Below are 18,539 nucleotides of genomic sequence, written 5' to 3'. Positions count from 1 at the left end.
ATACTATGGCCTCTCCATCTGCCACTGCTTCCCCGTCCTCATCACTTTGCAGCCAGAAAAGTGTGGGAATATCCACAAGGAAATATCACTTTACACTTATTGTAACTGCAATTAACCCAAGAAATGACTGCAAACATTTCATTTGAGATAAGGGCTTACTGGACAGATCCTGACTGAGCAGACAAGACTGCAAGCTCAAAAAAAGATCTAAACAAATGAAATGTTATTATATTTCTTTGCTACACTGCAGCATGGATTCACCCCAATAATTATCAACAGGAAAATACAAGTTAGGATTTTAAAAGTTCACAAATGAACAAGTAGAAAGTCAGTTAGAGGGGCCTTAATGAAGCATCAATGCAGGTTATTAAAGTAGCAGCAGGGATCATAAAGCAGCAGGCAGTAGGAGCAGATAGGAGATGTTAGACAAAACACCCTCTGTCACTGCTGGACCAGAAAATCAATATGTTGCTGTTGGTCACCACTGTTCTTTCTGCGTAATACCTGTAGATCACATGGAAACCCCTTTATCTAAGAACTCTCCTCACCAGCACACACACACACACACACACACACACACACACACAGAGTAAGACATCTTGACATCTACTGGCCAGACACTCTTACAAAGTAGGTATAGCTGAGCATTGCTGCCTCTAGGGGACTATTACTTCTTATTTATCTGTTTTCTTAAGTGTGTTTGGTAGATGTGAGTGGGAGAATGTGTCATAAAGAAGCCAAGTTGTGTGCACAATCTGGTGACACGCTAATTAGCGATGATCGAGGTGAAATGCTAGCTGTGTTCGCGTGTGTATAGGTGTCTGTGGGCAATACACACAGTTTGAGGGAGCAGTCTGACAGCTGCTTTGCCTCAAGCTTAAAGCTAATTTAAGAATAAAATGGCCCACTGAGTTAAATAGAGAAGGCAGCTTAGCCATGTTTATGTGATTGCCCAGTCTCATTGTCTCTACTGTTAAATGTCAATATTCAAATAATAATAGGAATGATGCTGATCATAATGTTTTTCAAATGTAAAATCTAGAAAAAAAATAAGAGAGAGGAAACGGAAAGGGTAGTTGCAAAGATGAAGACAATACATAAAAGTATGTCCAGAGGGGTGCAATTTAAAAGGAGATTTACAGGATAACATTGAATTAACTAGCTTACGTTCCTCAGGCAGGCACGTTTCAACGCTAAGCCCCCCGAGCAAAACTGCAATCAGCTTTATTCTTGACTCTAGACTGAGAAAGAGTCAAAGAAAGCCCGAGGATCTCGGGCTGACAGGAAACTCCAAAGTCTGAATCTAGCCACGGGCCACACGTTGCTTTAGCCTACTTTAAATGTAATCATTGAAAAGTGATGACACAGAGCCAGATGCCCCATAACATCGCACAAGTTTACATCATGCATCAGTGTTTTGGAAAGTATCCCGAGGACTCCCAAGCAATATACTGTCAATGTGTGTCTCATGTTCTTGATGAGTGGATGTGTTATGAATATTTTGCTGTCTGACTAATTGATTACCGGCTGTGACAGCCACATCCAACTGACACGCCAATCCCTCTCCCTTTATTTGGAGTGCGTCTGGAAAGGACATGTAGTAAGTTCACTAATAATCACTAATAATATACTAATATTATAATAATGTCATGGGGAAAATATACTAAACGTACTGTTCTCACTGACCAAAGGACTGCACTGTAGATGTATTGGAAACGCTCACTGAACATTGAAGGAATATTTTACAGGACTTGAAATGTAAGAGGTTAGTTTTTTCAAAATGTTTTGCGCTACAAATTAACAATATGGCTGACTGTCAAACAAATCCAGGGTTGCCAAATTACTTAAAGCTGATAGTATTCTGTAATCTTTTGCCACAATATTAATATTGAACAATTAACAAGTAACTTGTTGTAGATGCACAGATGCAAAATATTACAGTTTGCCAGCAGCCACTGAAATTAAGATGTGATTGTGTCTGATAGTTAGTATTTATTTTTAAAAGCCTTGTTCTCTGGATTGATCGCATCAAATCAAATCTGTGCTTTCCTAAAGAGGTTTAAGGTTTATTCAGTAACAACTGCTGATGTAATTTCTGCACGTGTCCTTTTTTGGTGGTTGTAAGCTCAGCCTACTCACAGCAAAACTGAAGGAGGTTTGTGATTACAGGAAGAATGAGAAAGTGTGCAGTTGTGTGAGGGGGTGTGGAAAAGAGTGAGAGGTCAAAAAGAGGAAGGAGAAGAGGATGGCTTAAAAAAAGGCAAGGAGGAGTAGAGACCAATGGGAGGAAACATAGAGAGAAAAACTGCCATGGCTAACACAGAGGCAGGTGCAGAAAGCAGGGGTGACATGCGTGGTTAAGTGGTTTGCTGAATGTCAAGTTACGGCTCATCCTGTAATCCCCTTTCTTAAAGCCCCACCATACTGAGAGTTTGCAAACAAAACTTGGCAGCTAAAGATAAAACGTGCGGTAAACTCCAATAAAACGTGTGATTTACATATGTAGACCATAGCATGTTGAATGGCATGAAATTAAACACTAATTTGATTTGATGCAGATTTTTGGAGCTACACTTACAGTATGGCATGTGCAAGGATCTTTAAACACATGGTGTTAAAAAGACTATTATACTATTTAGGACTTTCTCATCAATGGCTTTTTTCCTACTGTGCAGGAACAATGGCATGAAAGGAAAACTTAATTAAAAAAAATATATAAATAAAGCACTTAAACCCCATTGTTTCATTTTACATCAAATGTGCTGGCGTGGAATCAAACCATGTCACTATGGTAGTAGTTTTGGATACTACACATTTCCAAACAGCCATTCTGCCATCAAGTTTCCATCGTAACTCATTTCAAACCAATTCAATTTCAGTGGTGTCAAAAGAGAAGTAGCTTGGCTGTTTACTGTGGTTTTATAAGCCACCCTTGAAAAAGAAAAGATTTGTTTCTAGGAGGCAATAATCTTGATTTCTCTGTACAGTGTGTTATTGTGCACTTATATTTTGAAATTTATAACAATTTATTGGCTTTTATAAGTAACCTGCCTTTTTGCAGGATGTAAGGTGAACTAGTTTTTCTTATAGGACAGAGAAATTTAATTAATATCAAACTACACTAAAAATATAACCCATTTTAGATGTAAAGTGTAAAAACAAATGTCTTAAATATCACATGCCCTTCCAGCAGTGTGTTATGTAATATATAGCTATTTTCTGTCAATGAAAATTGATTTTAGGGGCAATTGATAGCCCTACACGATAGTGGGTACATTTATGTCTGCTCTAATAGCCATGTATACTAATTAAGACAGGGGTGAGCAAACTATGGCCTGCAAGCCAACTGCGGCACACTGCCCGATTTTATTTTTATAAAAAAAAAAAATTGGATTTGGCTTTAGCTTATTTATAATAAATTGCACTGTATATATATTGCATATCCTAGTTCAAACACCTGCTTGTGATTCCACCAGATGTGCCGCAGCGTGTTTTGGGAAGAGCTGCGGATGCAGATCTCCATTCTGCTCTGTGGAGAATACACGCCTAGTGTATTTTTGAATGAAGCCACATCAAGATACACAGAGCTGATCGAACCAGGCAGGAAGTCAGACACATAAAATGGCGTTGAAAATCTGGTAATAGTAGCATCGCAAAAATCACGGAATTATCACATCAATGCAATTGTGGCAAGAGTGAATGCCGTGACTTTTTTTCTGTATGTGGCCCACAACCTAACCCCTAACCCTAATTCACTTTGGAAACTTGCATTGTTCTTATATAAGTCCAGTTATGTCCTAAAAAATTAAACCCAAAATGTGGTCATTTAGATTTATTAATTTCATCTTTTGCATAAATAAAATCACTATTATCCACTTACATTGGAATGTTTTGCATTTAGGTATTTTGTTACCCACTATCCCTCCAATCCCCAGTGGAAAGTGCAATACGCTTTAAGGAGCATCCTGACAGTGAGCTGCTGAGAGACACATGTCAACCACACCTGCTTCATTCTTACATAAGATCATGTGAGTACAAAGAAATACTGGGCTGGAAACAGCACACATGGTTGACACCATGCAGCACATTTACACAATAATACTCATTGCTAGAGAAGTGTGCAGTCAGTGGGGGGATTGGGAAGAGCATCTGGAGTCTGCACCAGTGTGGGCAGATAGGGGCTGTGCTGGAGAAGCAGCGTGAGATTTAAGATGAGGTGACATGAATTTGCAACAGAAAGGCGGGAACATGGAGTTATATTAGTGACACTGAGTGATATGCAGATGTAATGAGACAAAAAGACTGCAGTGCACTTAACAGATGTATCTGTTAAGGTGTATGGACAGTGACAGATAAGAGGTGGGAATGAAGGGTAACCCATGGTTTAATGGGAGATACGGGAGACATGTAGAACTATTTAAGAAAAGCAGGTGATGATCTGAGATGTGAAAAATGTGCGGCTACGCCATTAGAATTTCTAATTTTAACTGGGAGATTTGGTTGGTCTAATAATTTAATTGATTAAAAGTATCTTGACCAACAACGCAGAAGCCCAGGGACATGTGGTGTAAACAAGGTTCTTGGTGTAGTACCTGGTCGTGTCACAAGGTCTGGCCTGTTAATAGTTAATATTAATGAGATGGAGTTGTCAGCATGTAAAAGCACCAAACTTAGAAAAAAGAAGCGCCCCTCTTCCTCTGCCCTTCATAGATGATCACTATGGCAGTCCTGAGAGCTGGGTAACTCCCCTGATGGAATAACCAGTTGTGTTGATGACACTGTCCAGTTACCAAACTAGCAGCTTCAACAGAGCTGAATCACTCCTCGTCTGTTTGACGCTGTGAGTCAGAGGAGAGCACCACTGTAGCCACAGAGCTAACGATGGAGACAAACAGAACTTCCCAAAAACATCAAAGCAAGTCAGGAACTTTCTAAAAAAACATCCCACTTTTCTGGGTGTAAATCCTGTCTAGTGAAAGTGCAATTTTAAGATTCCTATTTTTGTGCTCGATCATGTAGCTAAGGTATGGTTTATTTCTTAAATATATCAGTTATGGAGAGATTGGTTTAACCTACTTCCTGTTTACTCTGTAGAAGCTACAGCTTTGTTTGTTGATACAGGAAAATACGTTTTAAGTGGTAGATCTAGGTAGCAATCCAATTTATGTTCTCCAAGTAAGCCTGGAAGTTATGCAGCATTATTTTGTTATTGTAATTTTAATCATGTATATTTAATTAATTGATCAAATACTTATTTTTACTAGCAGTTTACAAACACTGTTATAGAAAAACGTACACTTGGTGCTGCATGATATTGTAATGGTTAATCGACTATTGATTGTTTACACGTCCAATACATGCTTCAGGAAAGTGCTTCAAATGTACATTCCTAATAGGAATCTTTTATTAATCTAGATGTGGTATTTCACAACATAGTAACTGCATATGTAAAATGATCAAATTGGCGTTCAGTGCAATAAACTGTCGCTGGCATCCATTACACCATTAATAAAAAATACTAACATTCATTACAAGGAATAAATTATAAATATCATCCACCAAACAACCCTTTTGCCATTAAAAAACCATCACCTTGGCTCCTATAGTCATTACCCCATTCAAACCATTATAAATAAAGCCTTTCACAATGCAAGTCTGGTTTGTGCTGTACAGCAATGCTTATCAAAACTATATTGAATAATGATGAGTCCTTGCTATGTTGTGTGGAACAGAACTCCAGATGAACAACTTGAGGGGGGCAGCATGTTTTAAATACTACTGCATATGAATTCTGAATAAAAGCTGGGTTTATATAAGCCTTTATCCAAATATAATGTTATTCAAGAAGACAATCTGCAAAAATATGAATAAAATCACATTACATTCATTTCTGTGTTGGTTCCATTGTAGATCTGGAAGGATTTTGCATGTTAGGTTTTCCACTGATCCGTAAACATATTCCATGTGTAGACAGATTCAGATTTTTTTTTTAGGTATTTTATGGTGAAAGTGCTAAAAATAAAAGTCTACTTATACTTTAACACTTATATAGTGCCCCCAAGTATCACCATATTATTGACATATTTGGTCAATAATAGTGATATAGTATCGCTCAGCGATTTTGTAAATCACAAGATAGATCACACTATGAAATCCCTCCATGTGAAGTCTGTATCACTGCCGTTTTTATTAAGTTAGATGTTTAATTGTCCAATATAAAAGATATCATGCATGACAGAGTTAGGAGGTACAATGACTGAGCTTCACTGGGTTGAAAGAATTGTGAGGGGAAGTGGAAGGTTGAATGTGATTAATTTTAGCCTTTGGACTGCAGATGCTCAAAGTTATTTTTGATACGATTACACCAACATGTTACTATGTCTCTTTTTGTGATTTAACGCTTATCTTTCTTCCTCTAACTGTTGTGGCAATGTACTGTAGTCCAGCTGTGTTCTGAGTATCCAAACAAATTAATAATTAAAATGTTTTCAGAAAGGCTGGGATAACCTGCATAGTGTTTTTCCTCTTTGGCAACACACCACTCTTTAGCTCGGAAAATAAACCAGAGGAGGTCTATATGTGTAAATGCAGTTACTCCTGCAATATCGACATGGGATCCCAAGAATAACAAATTGACTTTTTTGTTTAGTTGTTTTCTCTTTATCTTACTGTTGTTTGTTCAAAAAAGGGAAAGTGGCCTTGTTGCATTGTAGTCTGAACACCATAATCATCAGCTCACACAAAAGCAATCCCTGACATTTTGATGCACTTTAGAAAAACCAAGGGAAATTGACATATTTAAAACACAGTTCTTAAAGGATTATGGTTTAGGGTTACGCTGACCTGATTAGCAAAATAACATTTGCCTTTTTTATTAATCGCAGCTCCAATCCACGACTTTTAATTGTCTAACCCTATCTGTATCTTGAGTTAATAAAAAGGCAAATGTTAATTCTCAACTACATTTTTTCACAAAACCTTAAAGCTATAATCCTTAAGAGTTTCATGAAATCATTCATACTGTTTAGGATCGACATTTTCTGTAATATATTTACATTCAGTAATTATCTCTCTATAGAGTACTTTTTATTAGTGGCGGAGTCCACCATTCAGTTACGCTTGATTCAGACTGCCTACCAAGTCACAAGAAATTCACAGGAAACGATGCAGCATGTTATCGTGCAGTTTTAATTCATTGATAACAGCCTCACTACTCTTTTTCACTGTATGAGAACTGTATTCATTTACTGCTAAAAACAGAATATGCTACTGCCACATACTTCAAGTCAACAGTGTTCCACTGGTGAGGCTTTTATTGTGAAAAAAGCCACAGGAAATGCAATGTATTTGTCTCCATGGTCAATGCTGAAAGCAATCACAAAATCAGTTTTAAATACTGCAGGGAGTAGGGGAGCAGTCAGGAACAGCCAATGAGTTGTCGGATGAAGAGCTGAAGGTGACAGGCTGCATACCACCTTCTCGTAACCACCACACAGCGCGTGTGCATAATAGAAAAGGGCCAACATAGCATAGAGTAGCTGCCATGTGCTGATATTGTAGAAATGAGAATTTTTTTAAATGCTGGCTTTGGATGAAACAGACTAAAAAAAATAAATTGAAGGTAATCAAGGGTTTTGTAGAATTGTGCAATATTGCAATTCCTGTCGTAGGGTTGCGAAATCAGCATCAGGAAATAAGAAAATTCTCATTGGTGCATCCTTATTTGCAAAGTCCTTTCCTTATCATCTTTTGGAATTATCAAACAGGTTTATGTCTATTATTTCTGCACATATGCAAGTAATGAGGGCAAAACAGGCAGAGGAATTGGCAATACTGGTTGAGATGCAACATATACTGTAGATCATGTGTTATTACACTAACACTATCAATGGATACACAGAGCAGATCAATATTAATAGTGTGAAATGAAGCCCCTTTTAACCTCATATAGGTGGGGACTGGATAAGGAAGGAATAGTCATTATTTGGGAATCTAGATGCACAGCATGGAGGACAACTTATTGATCCTGAACTTGATATTAAATTACAGGGTCAATCACACATGGGAACCTAAATTATTCATATACTATATGTGTGGGAGATAACAGGGCACAATATATTTGATCGCAGACAGTCATGATAATCAGTCATGCAGCTGGTCCTAAAGTTACACACTGCTCATCTGTTCTGGGAGGGGAGAGCAGACTGGCTTCTTTTTCTAGACAGAAGAGTTCAGCAACACGTCCTGGAACATAAGCCTGCTTTATTGTCTCACACTTGACTCAGGATCATCATTCATTTGAGTAAATACATAAAGATTACTTTGCCATGCTATTCGAGCTGCCCCAACACAAAACGGGCACTGAAATTTAAATGTTGCCTTAAGAGGACGGTCACGTTCAGAGGAAAGTGTACCTTGACAGATGGTCTGGCCGCATTGATGATGTGTAAGTTAGCTTAAGTAGAGCACTGAGACTTGCTGTATGTGTGATGTATTCTGCTGAAATGATTTGTATGCCCAAATGTGCTGAGAGCTTCCCTGTACGCCAAAGGTACTGCACTGAGGTCAGCTGAATAAAAGATGGGGGATGTAATTTGGATTTCAGTGCAAGTAGTAGTAGACTTTGTAGCTTGCTAAAATGTGATTATATGTATGCTTTATCCTATACAGTGTTTACATTGTATTGTATTGTCTTTCCTCTGTTATTTAATTAAATAATCTTTAATTGTTCTATTTGACAGTACAAATATAATGTGTATGTGTAAAATATTTCAAGAAAAAGTAGACAGCAGTATTTTATTAACACCAATTGTTTATACAAGACAGTAAAACCTCAAAGTAAAATTAGACATGCAGCCTGACAACTGAATATAAATGTGTATTTTATATTAATATTATATGTTATATATAATCCAAAATACAATACTAAAGGATGGGTTGTTAATAAATTGCCAGAATGTTAATTGCTACGCCTTTGTGTTCATGGCTTTTTAAACATGACTCCTCTTACGTTGCCAAATTGAGAGTCATGTTGGTTCAGGTAGGGCACTGGGTTTCTGTGTGTCATCAGCTGATCAGTATCAGCTGATTCTTGCAATCACTTATCAGATTAAAATGAGGTAATTAGGTGGTCTTGATAATCTGACAAGCTCCTGTGATTATTCATGTCACTGCTTCTGTTACGGGTTGCACACCACACAGGCTCTCCATCGCAGCTTGAAGTGCCTTCAAATGCAGAGCATTTTTTCCACCAAGTGCAACTGGGCATTTATTTTCAATGAATCGTCCTGAATTCTTTGATGCAAGTGTCTGACTGAACTGTCTGACATTTGTCAAGAGCACTGTACAGTGTAGTGGCCTCAGTAGTCCACCATGTAACTCCTTGATTGTGAGAAATCAGGTGTGTGATATAAAAGACTTCACTAAAACTGACCTTGATGTAACAGCAAGTTCAAGTGATTTGACCACGAGGACACTATGAAGCTTTATTTACAATGGCCATTCATTTTTCTTTCTTTAATTTTTACATATATAGTAGGCACAACAAAATCCAATAAAGATTTCAAGTTGTATTAAAGCTATCAACAGCCATAATTTCTGAGACAAAAACACTCTTATGGCCTGGTGACACCAGCATTTAAAATTTAAAAAGATATTGAAATGGAATTGGCACAAATAATAGCAAGCCATTAAGACAGTGCTGAACTGAGAGCAAGAAAGACCAAAATGATAGAAGCTATCGCACCTTGTGTTGCTCAACTTTTATTTCACCCCCTCTGTTGCTGTATAACTGCTCCAAGAGGAATGGTTTGTAGACAGTGATGAGAAGTCAATGGAGCAAGTCATTTTATTGAATAAACTGTGTGTGTATTTTCCCATTAGCAACCAAGATAGCTTGCTTACTAACAGTAAGAAAGCAAGCTCTCTAGCTTGGAGAGCTTTTCGAGCCCTATATTGCTAACTGACAATAACTGACAGTTAGCAAGCTTGCAAGCTTAGAGGGCATTTTGCCCCCTTCACTAACTCTTTATTGAATGAAATGGTGTACGGTGCAATACATCACCAAGCATCTAGAATGCACAACTTTCTGGGGTGAATGGGCCTTTAGCATGCATGCAACCAAAGAGGGAAAAGGTGCCCATGGTTTAAGGAATCAGTCCTGTCACTGTAACCTCATACACTGTTGGTAACTCCCCCCCAGTTGACTGGCTGGCTACATTTACATTACATTTACCATGCAAATAAATTACCCATGGTGATTATGGATGTTATTTAAAGTATCTGGAATTCCAAATGTTTCTTTATGCGAGTGTAAGCAGAGCCTTTTTCACTGCAGAAATTCATGTTTTAATGATTTACTTTGCTATAATTAAGACATAAACCAGATTTTCTTTTCAAAAATGAAAAAAGAGAAGTGAGAATTTACTGGAATCATCTGTGTCATTTTTTAAAATTAAATTTAAGTACCCTGCTTTATTCTGTCTTGTTTTCTGATATGAAATGCTTCATGCAGCCTCACTGTATTATGGCACAAATATCATGCCTTGCTAATATAATAACCTATAACACATTTCATGCATATTTATAATGACTTATGCAAAAGGACATGGATTTTGTTAAATAGGCCATAGGAAATACTTCAAATTAAGAGAAACATTTCTTTATTTTTTTCATGTTTTTATTTTTAAGATTACTTTTTTCATCCACTTGCACCAGGCTACTGATTCTGCAACTGGCTGTGAAACTTTCAGGCCAACCTTTCGCACTGCTCATACAAATTAAGGTTTACTGCCTGTTGAAAATGTTGTCACCCTAATATTTCCACATTGTGTAGCTGTTTGGGAGTGGGAGTCGTGAGGAAGAAAGCCCAGTGAACAGACACAGGCGTTTTCGAGTTAACAAGGGCGGACAATAATGTTAAATTTAGATGAACACTCCAGAGACCTTGACTCATCAGAACTTTTGACATAACAAACTAAGATTAAGGGTAATATCTACCACTGACTTTCTGACTTAAACAACACTGAAACAATGCACTAACAATCCTTCATACACCAAAAAAAATGGTCAACAAATACTGTAAGGGCCAAATCAGCATTTCATAATCCACAGTGTGACAATAACTGCACCCAGATCATCATAAATCACAGGATTAAACCAGCTGATGTAATGTAACACACTGCAGTACCCCAAACAGTAGACACTATGTATAAAATGTCTGTTGCTGAAAAATGATATGAGCTAGTTGGATGCCTGGTTTTTTAGCACAGGGCTTCAACAGAGCAGTTACCTCAACGTTTAGTTAATTAAAGGTCAAGTAGAGTACACAGTTGTGTTTGGAACACCAAACATTTTAATTAAATCAATCGACAAAAAAAGGGTTTAATTTTCATATTTCACATATTTCACATTCAAGGTTTCTGGTGTTGCCATTTGCAGTGATGTGTCAAACCTTGCTGTTGATGGTTTGTGTCTGATTTTCCACAACCAACCCAGGTCCTCACAATGAAGAGGATTTTTTTATTGCCTGCTTACCACGTTTATGGCAAATACAAACCTTAGGATCACCTACCGGTGCCCACTGGTTCCACTAAAAATTGAGAAGCTGATGGTGGTTCTGAGGAGGACTTCTGGATTTCTCTACTTTGGACAACTGGGTGTACTTCTGTCATCACAAGTATGAATGTCTTATTCTGCGGCTTGTCTTTGCACCGTTGGCATGAAACAAGCTTTTAAAAAATGTTCATTGAAGACAAAATGCACACCATTTTCAATGTCAGGTATGATTTGAAAAGCCTTTTCAGGCCCCAGTATTATTCAGAGTATTACTCATTTCAGTGCTTGTCAGTGTTTACCTCAGATCATAGCTATGTCTTAAAATGTCTGTGGATAACATTGTCTAACGTCTTACTGTTACCTCTTTGGTTTATCTTTATAATTATTCAGACATCTCAAAGAGCCAGTAACTACACTACACGCACTGTTTCTTTTTGTTTTTGGTCAGTGTATGCCAGTCTTCACGAATGTTTTGTCCCTTTTACGTCAACTTTATATTGGCTACACTTGGTTTCCAAAAGGCAATGAATGCACTGCCAAGCACCAGACAATAAGGACATACACTGGTGTGTTTTCCACTGAGCCACAGTGCACTTCTGCACTAGAAGTAGAGAGTAGGTGGGGGCAGGGTTATTAACATTTCCTTTAGCACCATATTTCATATTTGTTCAGACATTAAAGTTCCTCACTGTATCCCAAGCCAATAAAACCAGCATTAGCTAACTTCATACTGCAAAATGAACCGGCTATCATGTTCCCATCTGAAAATGTAGAAACTATGACATTTAACTAATAATAAATGGGCCGCCTTCCCCAACGCATCATGTAGGCTACATTTCAAAACTGCATATCTGCCCAATCCATGTCAACACTGCCCACACCTTTCTAAAGAGCACCAGCTGCCTAATGCGTGTGCTTTGTCATAGGCACGGTGAATTATGATCAGAGTAGTACAATGATCCACTAACACTGCTTGAAATAAACACATGCCATATCTGAATGGCAGCTCTGGCTTGTGTCCAAAAACATATCCGAGAATGAAATGTTACAGCTGCTTAATGGATCATGTCTGATGAACTGAAGGGTGGAACTCTGTGATTCAGGAAAGGTGACGTGTCCCTTTTTAATGGGCTTGTGCCTCTGCTGCTAATAAAAGGCACATTAAATTACCAGGTATTTTAATGGGGTTTGGTGTGATATTCTTCCCAGACTTTTCAAGACAGTACCACACTTATCCTGGCTTATCTCATGGTTGACTGTTATGTGATATTGTTCAAAGGAGGTTACACAAGATGGTTACCATGGCATTTGTACAGGCGTTTCTCCAGCTTTACTTTGCTCACGGATAATGGGTCAGGTCAAGCTATTCTCCTGCTTTTCTCCTCCTTGGTCGTGATGTGACTGAGAGTTGGGTCATTTTAACCTCCCTTTTCTCTGACATAACATCTTCACGCAGAAATTTAAATCTCTGAGCCTCCATTTCAGCAGCTACACCGTTAACCCAGAACACAGTAAATGTTTTATGTAAAGATGTTGTAGCTAAGTTAGAAACTAGGCTGGTCAGATGGCGAACGCATGTATGGATAGCAATAGATGCCATGCCTCCAAGCTGCTCACATATAAGGCAATGAGTATGCTTGTGCTGTTTGGGGCTTCAGCCTAGCTTTTCTTGCTTCATGATAATTGTACACACTCAAAAAACAGGGCAGTGCTGAAAAATCTAAAAAGTCAAATGTGGTGTTGTATGTGTTTTTGTGGTATAAATGGGCAGCTTTCTGGACATAAAGTCAATGGGACTTGTTGCTGGTGCAGGCTACTTGATGTAGCCTACTACAGGCTACATCAAATCCCAATGTCCAGCCTCTCAGATTTTAAAGAATGTTCTTGAAACATCTCTGAAAGCTCAGAAAAGTCACACACAAAAAAAAGGTGAGCGCACAAGGGCTCTCTAGAGGACTTTTTGAGCCCTTGAAACACACTTTTTGTAAGTGCACAATCCTGCCGACTCTCCTTTAGGAACTGACCCACAATTCATATTGTTGTGACATGAAAACAGGAATGACAGGGGAATCCCAGAAGCAAGCCCAAACAAAAACATAAGTCATGGAAGGTGCTGGAAAGGAGGCATGACGACAATTTGATACAGTTTTACTATTATTCAAATTGCAAACAACAATACATTTAAATAATTAAATTACTTACATAGCCATAAAGTAGCCACTGAGATTGGATTACAGTTATTCTAACATGCGCTGGCTTAAAATACTAGAATGACTTTACCAGTGATATCTGCAAAGATGATGTTTGGTCAAGAACAGAAAATGTCTCCAAACAGCCTGGATCTGCTGTTACATTTAAATTATATGGTAATGGCACTTCAAGTGTATTATTGAATTTAAATACATATTTTATGTGAGAACATGTAATATTTTGCACTTTTCGAAGTGTGAATGCATCATAGCGAGGAGACCACTCGTTTATTAACACTTTTCCCAATGTGGCCTCTTGATGTGATGGCAACATAGTGATACTGTACAATATAGCCCGACCGCTGATATGAGCTAATTGCAGATAAATAAGTATCAGTGTTTATAACAGCTGATAAAAGACAATTAAAAAAGTTTGTCCACCAGAGGGCAATATGCAACTCCCTTGTTGGCAACACCACCAAACACAGCTGTGCTTTTGTTCAAATTTCAGTTTATTTTTGAACTGCTTTATGTCATGTTATGTTGGTGAGCTCTCACAACTATGCGTAACAAAAGTTACAGATAATGTTTGTTTATGTTATGTGTTTTTAAAAAGAAGGAGAAAAAAGAATATCAGCCAGTACATTGGAATATCGGATTTTAAAATCCTTAAATATCATAATTAGTATCGGTCTTAAAATCCCATATCGGTCGGGGCTCTACTGTTGAGCTTAAATTGCTTTTTGTATGGGGAGTTTTTCTACTTATACTTGGAAACAGCTTGTTTTACAACAGCATACATTTAAAATGGACAGCAACAAAAAACAGTGACCAAACAGACTATGGAGCTAGTTTATGGAAATTCAATGTTCCCCAACCATTGTTTTGGGATAGGGTTAGAAAATGCCCCCTGCCCCCCGAAAGAATAACAAAAATATATAGGCCTATGATTAGGTTATATATTCCAACAAAACAAAACAAAAACAAACGAGTGAGACAGAGTTGTTACACACAGGCAATTCACTGTAAATAGTTGTTGTGGGATCTGTAAATAAATGTTGTTTATATATTTTTACCAAATTTATGTGCACTCGTTACATTGCAGCTCACTGTAGAAATGCACGATACAAACAACCGCCCACTGTGCGTCACATCTACGACAATACCCTGTATCTGTTACACGCCCACCCACCCCCCCGAAAAAAATCCTAAGGGAAACCATGGGAGAAGTAAAGATGCATTAATAAAACATGTAGGCATACTTGGAATTAAAGTCATAGTTTTTTTGCTATATTTTCCATGCAATCTTTCTTTTTGCTGATTATATTACTTAAATTTAAACTTAAACTTAATCACACTTTTGTCTCTACTCAGATGGCCACAGTAAAATTAAGAAACAAATGGCACATACAGCACGTTTTTATACAGTATTAGCTCATTCTGTCTCACAGCCAGGCTTCTTGACTCAGTGGAACTGCAAATTTTGTTTTAAAAATGGAAACATTGGATTCATCCACACGGCACTGCAGCGTCAGAGAGCTGATGAAAGGCTCAAACTCATGTTCAACATATTAGCTATGTGTTATTTGAAAGCATACTGTGTGCACGTCAATCTGCGGCCATGCACTAAGCCTTTGTGTATCAGTTAGCAACAACAAGAAATGATGCAGATGAAAACTGACATCACTTATCAGAGTCTTAATGACAAATTCAAGTGTTTCATTTGTTTTACTTGCTTAGAGCTATAATAAGGTTATCAATTCAAAATAAAGCTTTAATCAAAAATTAAATTAACCAAGAACCAAAATTATAATACCCTAAATGGACAGTGCAAAAAGGCAGAATGATCTGATGCTGGGCCTATGTGATGGAAATAGTACTGATATTTGACAATGCTGCTCAATAACTTCTGACACTTCACCTGGCTCACTCACAAATCCCCCAAACTTACATTAAACATAAAGACTGAACACATTTTGTTCTTCTCTTCATGTTGTCATCCAATCCATTAAACCGCCATTCTTTCTTTTTTATTGCATTGATCTATTTTCTCTCAGGAAACCAAATGACATTGTGCCATGCTACAATATTAGCATTACTGGTCCTTTATTGGATACAATAATCTGGGGATGGTGTGCGGTCACAGTATCTTTTCTTGGAAATTAAACAAAAAAATGTAGTCAGTTGATGGTTTTAAAGGTTAAAGTACATGTATTAACTGTTGTTTGGTTGATTACAGTGAGTGTATGATATCACTGCATGGCAAAGCATCATCCTGTAATGTTATTTGACACTAAATCTTGTGGGACCTTGCTAGTGAGTACACAGACAAAATGGATCAATTTCAGAAATAAATAATCAAAGTATTAGCTTGTAAGGAACAAAGGTTTTAAATGTCCCCAAGAGACATTTACATTTGGAGTACATTTTAGTACATATCTGCCAAAATGTGGTGTCCAGTCTTTGCTCTATATAGCATGTACATTTAGCTTGTATGCAACATTTTGATTAATATATATGTATATGTATCCCATGCAAGTCTTCCAAGTCTTCAGCCATGTTCTGTTGCATCTGAGTAAGTCTCCAAATGCCAGTAACCAGGTTGACATGATGCCGGCCTAAGAAAGCAATCACAGCTATTCCAACAGTACATGAACAAGAGTAATACAAAATTCTGCGGAGGTCTACAAAATGACTTTATTGGCTTTCTGATGGATTTTAAATGTCACTCCTTCATAGCTAGAGGCACCATATCAGTAAGAAAAAACACCTTCATTCCCTAAAAATAAAAACATACCATTTCTCATCCATGACCTGTCAGAACAGAGGTCCTGTTGTCTGCCATTAACTGAGCACTGCCCAACCACCGCTGAATATTAATGGAGCCTTCCCTGGATCATCAGAGTGTGTGCATTTAATTCACAATCCTATCTGCATCTTCTAGGGCACAGACTTTGTGTGTCTGTGTGGGCGTTTGTGCACACTGTGTGTGTGTGTGTGTGTGTGTCTCCGAGCTGTTGTGGGTTTGTCCATTAGAGAGAGGACATCTTCTAAGTTCAAGGCCTGTCACACACTCTGGTTGAGATTAGTTATATTGCAGCATAGCGGCATGTGTGGCTAATTACGCGCTAATGCAGCCGTCTAAACATGTAATCACAGCATTATTAAAACAATCTATCCCTTCACAGCTAAGGGAAACAGGGCACTAGTGAAGCCCAATTGAGAACAGCAGCCGGTCTGATTGACAGTCTGCATGATGAGTGGATTCCAATTAAATCACATGAATATCATCGTGTTAAGCAGCGTGGCTGAAACGACAATACTGACGCCGAATGCACAAAGTAGACTGATCGTGTTAAGATGTGAAAGCTTGTCAACAGGCAAGGCCAATGGAAGGCTCCCACTGAAAGGGAGAAAATATGTGCTATAGCAACAAAGTGGCACGAGGATTTAACATTGAAGTCTCATTCTCGCAATTGTGACAGTGCGTCAAGATGGATAACGTGCGCAATGTGCGAAGTCACCAACGCGCACAGATAGCTACACAAAACCCATGATGGACAGACAATCTCCAGTCACGTTTAGGAGGAGGTGGTGAACATAAGGCTTACCTAAAAAGACTCGATGCAAGCACCGGAATTATGATGATGACGATGATGACGGCCCGTCCATCTAAACACGATTCTTCTTTTCTATCCTGTGCCGGTGGGTCGATGGTGTTTTAACTAGGCCATTTCTTCCCTGATCGCAATTATTTCTCAGGAGGGCAGCGCGTCGCAGGCTTTCGCACATCAGTACACCTTCTCGGTGTCTGTCTTTCTCCGGCTTTTCCAAAAAAAGCACACCTCATACTGCCCCCTCCTCCTCTCATCCCTCTCTGACAACACCCTGCTCTGTTCCTTATCCACGGATATTTGACTTTAATAGTGTTGAGATGCAGCAGCGGGTGTAATTCACACAGGAAAATAAGCAGTCAGTAAAATAAATGCGTAACGCTATAGCGGCAAGACCCTGCGCGTTGCTTCAAAAGTCAACGCAGTGGTCTGTCCTCTTTTCCCCATTTGTCCATGCTGATAATAATCCACGGTTTCTGCCCCACTGGAACCGCGAGGGCCTTCACAAACACGGATTGTTTGACTTAAACTGTGAAATAACGTTCTAAAGACACCCCACAAAATCAGGTGTCCAATGTTTTCTTTGCGCGCTTGCGTAGTGCTCTCTCTCTCTCTCTCTCTCTCTCTCTCTCTCTCTCGCTTTCACTTGGTATCAGATGCTCTCCATAGAAAGTAGAGGCTCAGACTGACAAACAGCGCGGGGGTCTTCCGTTTAGCCTTCATGGTTTCAGAAGAGCACCATGAATGCTTTAAATATTGCAGTGATATTATGTTTGAAGCGCGATGCCTGCACTGAAGAGGATCCCAAGGCTTGTAGTTCAACAGCCCCCCCCCCCCCCCTCTCTCTCAGTGCGGTCTCATCGCCTCTCTCGCTTATAGGACACCACTTGCAATATTTCAGTCTCGCAGCTAGTTGTCATGACGAGGAGGTGCGACGCATAATTCAATGAGTAGACGCTTGTTCTGCTGAAATCGTCATGTGAAAGACAAAAAAAAAAAAAAAAATAAAAAATTCAGCATTTGAAACACAGGGTAGGGATTTGGTTTGATTGTTTTTTGATGAGGATCTGCACCAGGCTGACGTCAGATTTTCTTTTGATTTCTTTTGCTTTTTGGTGCCAGGCATCGGTTCATTTCACAACACTAAACTATAATAATAAATAATAATAATACTAGGCTA

The 18,539-nt window shown here is 38.5% G+C and overlaps 1 protein-coding gene across 1 annotated transcript in view; it reads right to left on the bottom strand.

The window, feature by feature from the left end:
- Nucleotides 1-18,152, bottom strand: part of nlgn2b (neuroligin 2b) — a 64,439-nt gene extending 46,287 nt beyond the window's left edge. The window contains exon 1 of the mRNA XM_038709478.1: nucleotides 17,357-18,152. The gene's annotated coding sequence lies outside the window, so the exon portion shown is untranslated. The remainder of the gene's footprint in view (nucleotides 1-17,356) is intronic.
- Between the last annotated feature and the right edge of the window lie 387 nt (nucleotides 18,153-18,539).

This window comes from Micropterus salmoides, unplaced genomic scaffold, assembly GCF_014851395.1.
Source record: "Micropterus salmoides isolate LMB-PRFRI ecotype aquatic unplaced genomic scaffold, ASM1485139v1 Ms_hic_scaffold_9, whole genome shotgun sequence".
Classification (NCBI taxonomy): domain Eukaryota; kingdom Metazoa; phylum Chordata; class Actinopteri; order Centrarchiformes; family Centrarchidae; genus Micropterus; species Micropterus salmoides.
The sequence above is the reverse complement of the archived record's forward strand: the minus strand, read 5'-3'. Positions and strand labels throughout refer to the sequence as shown.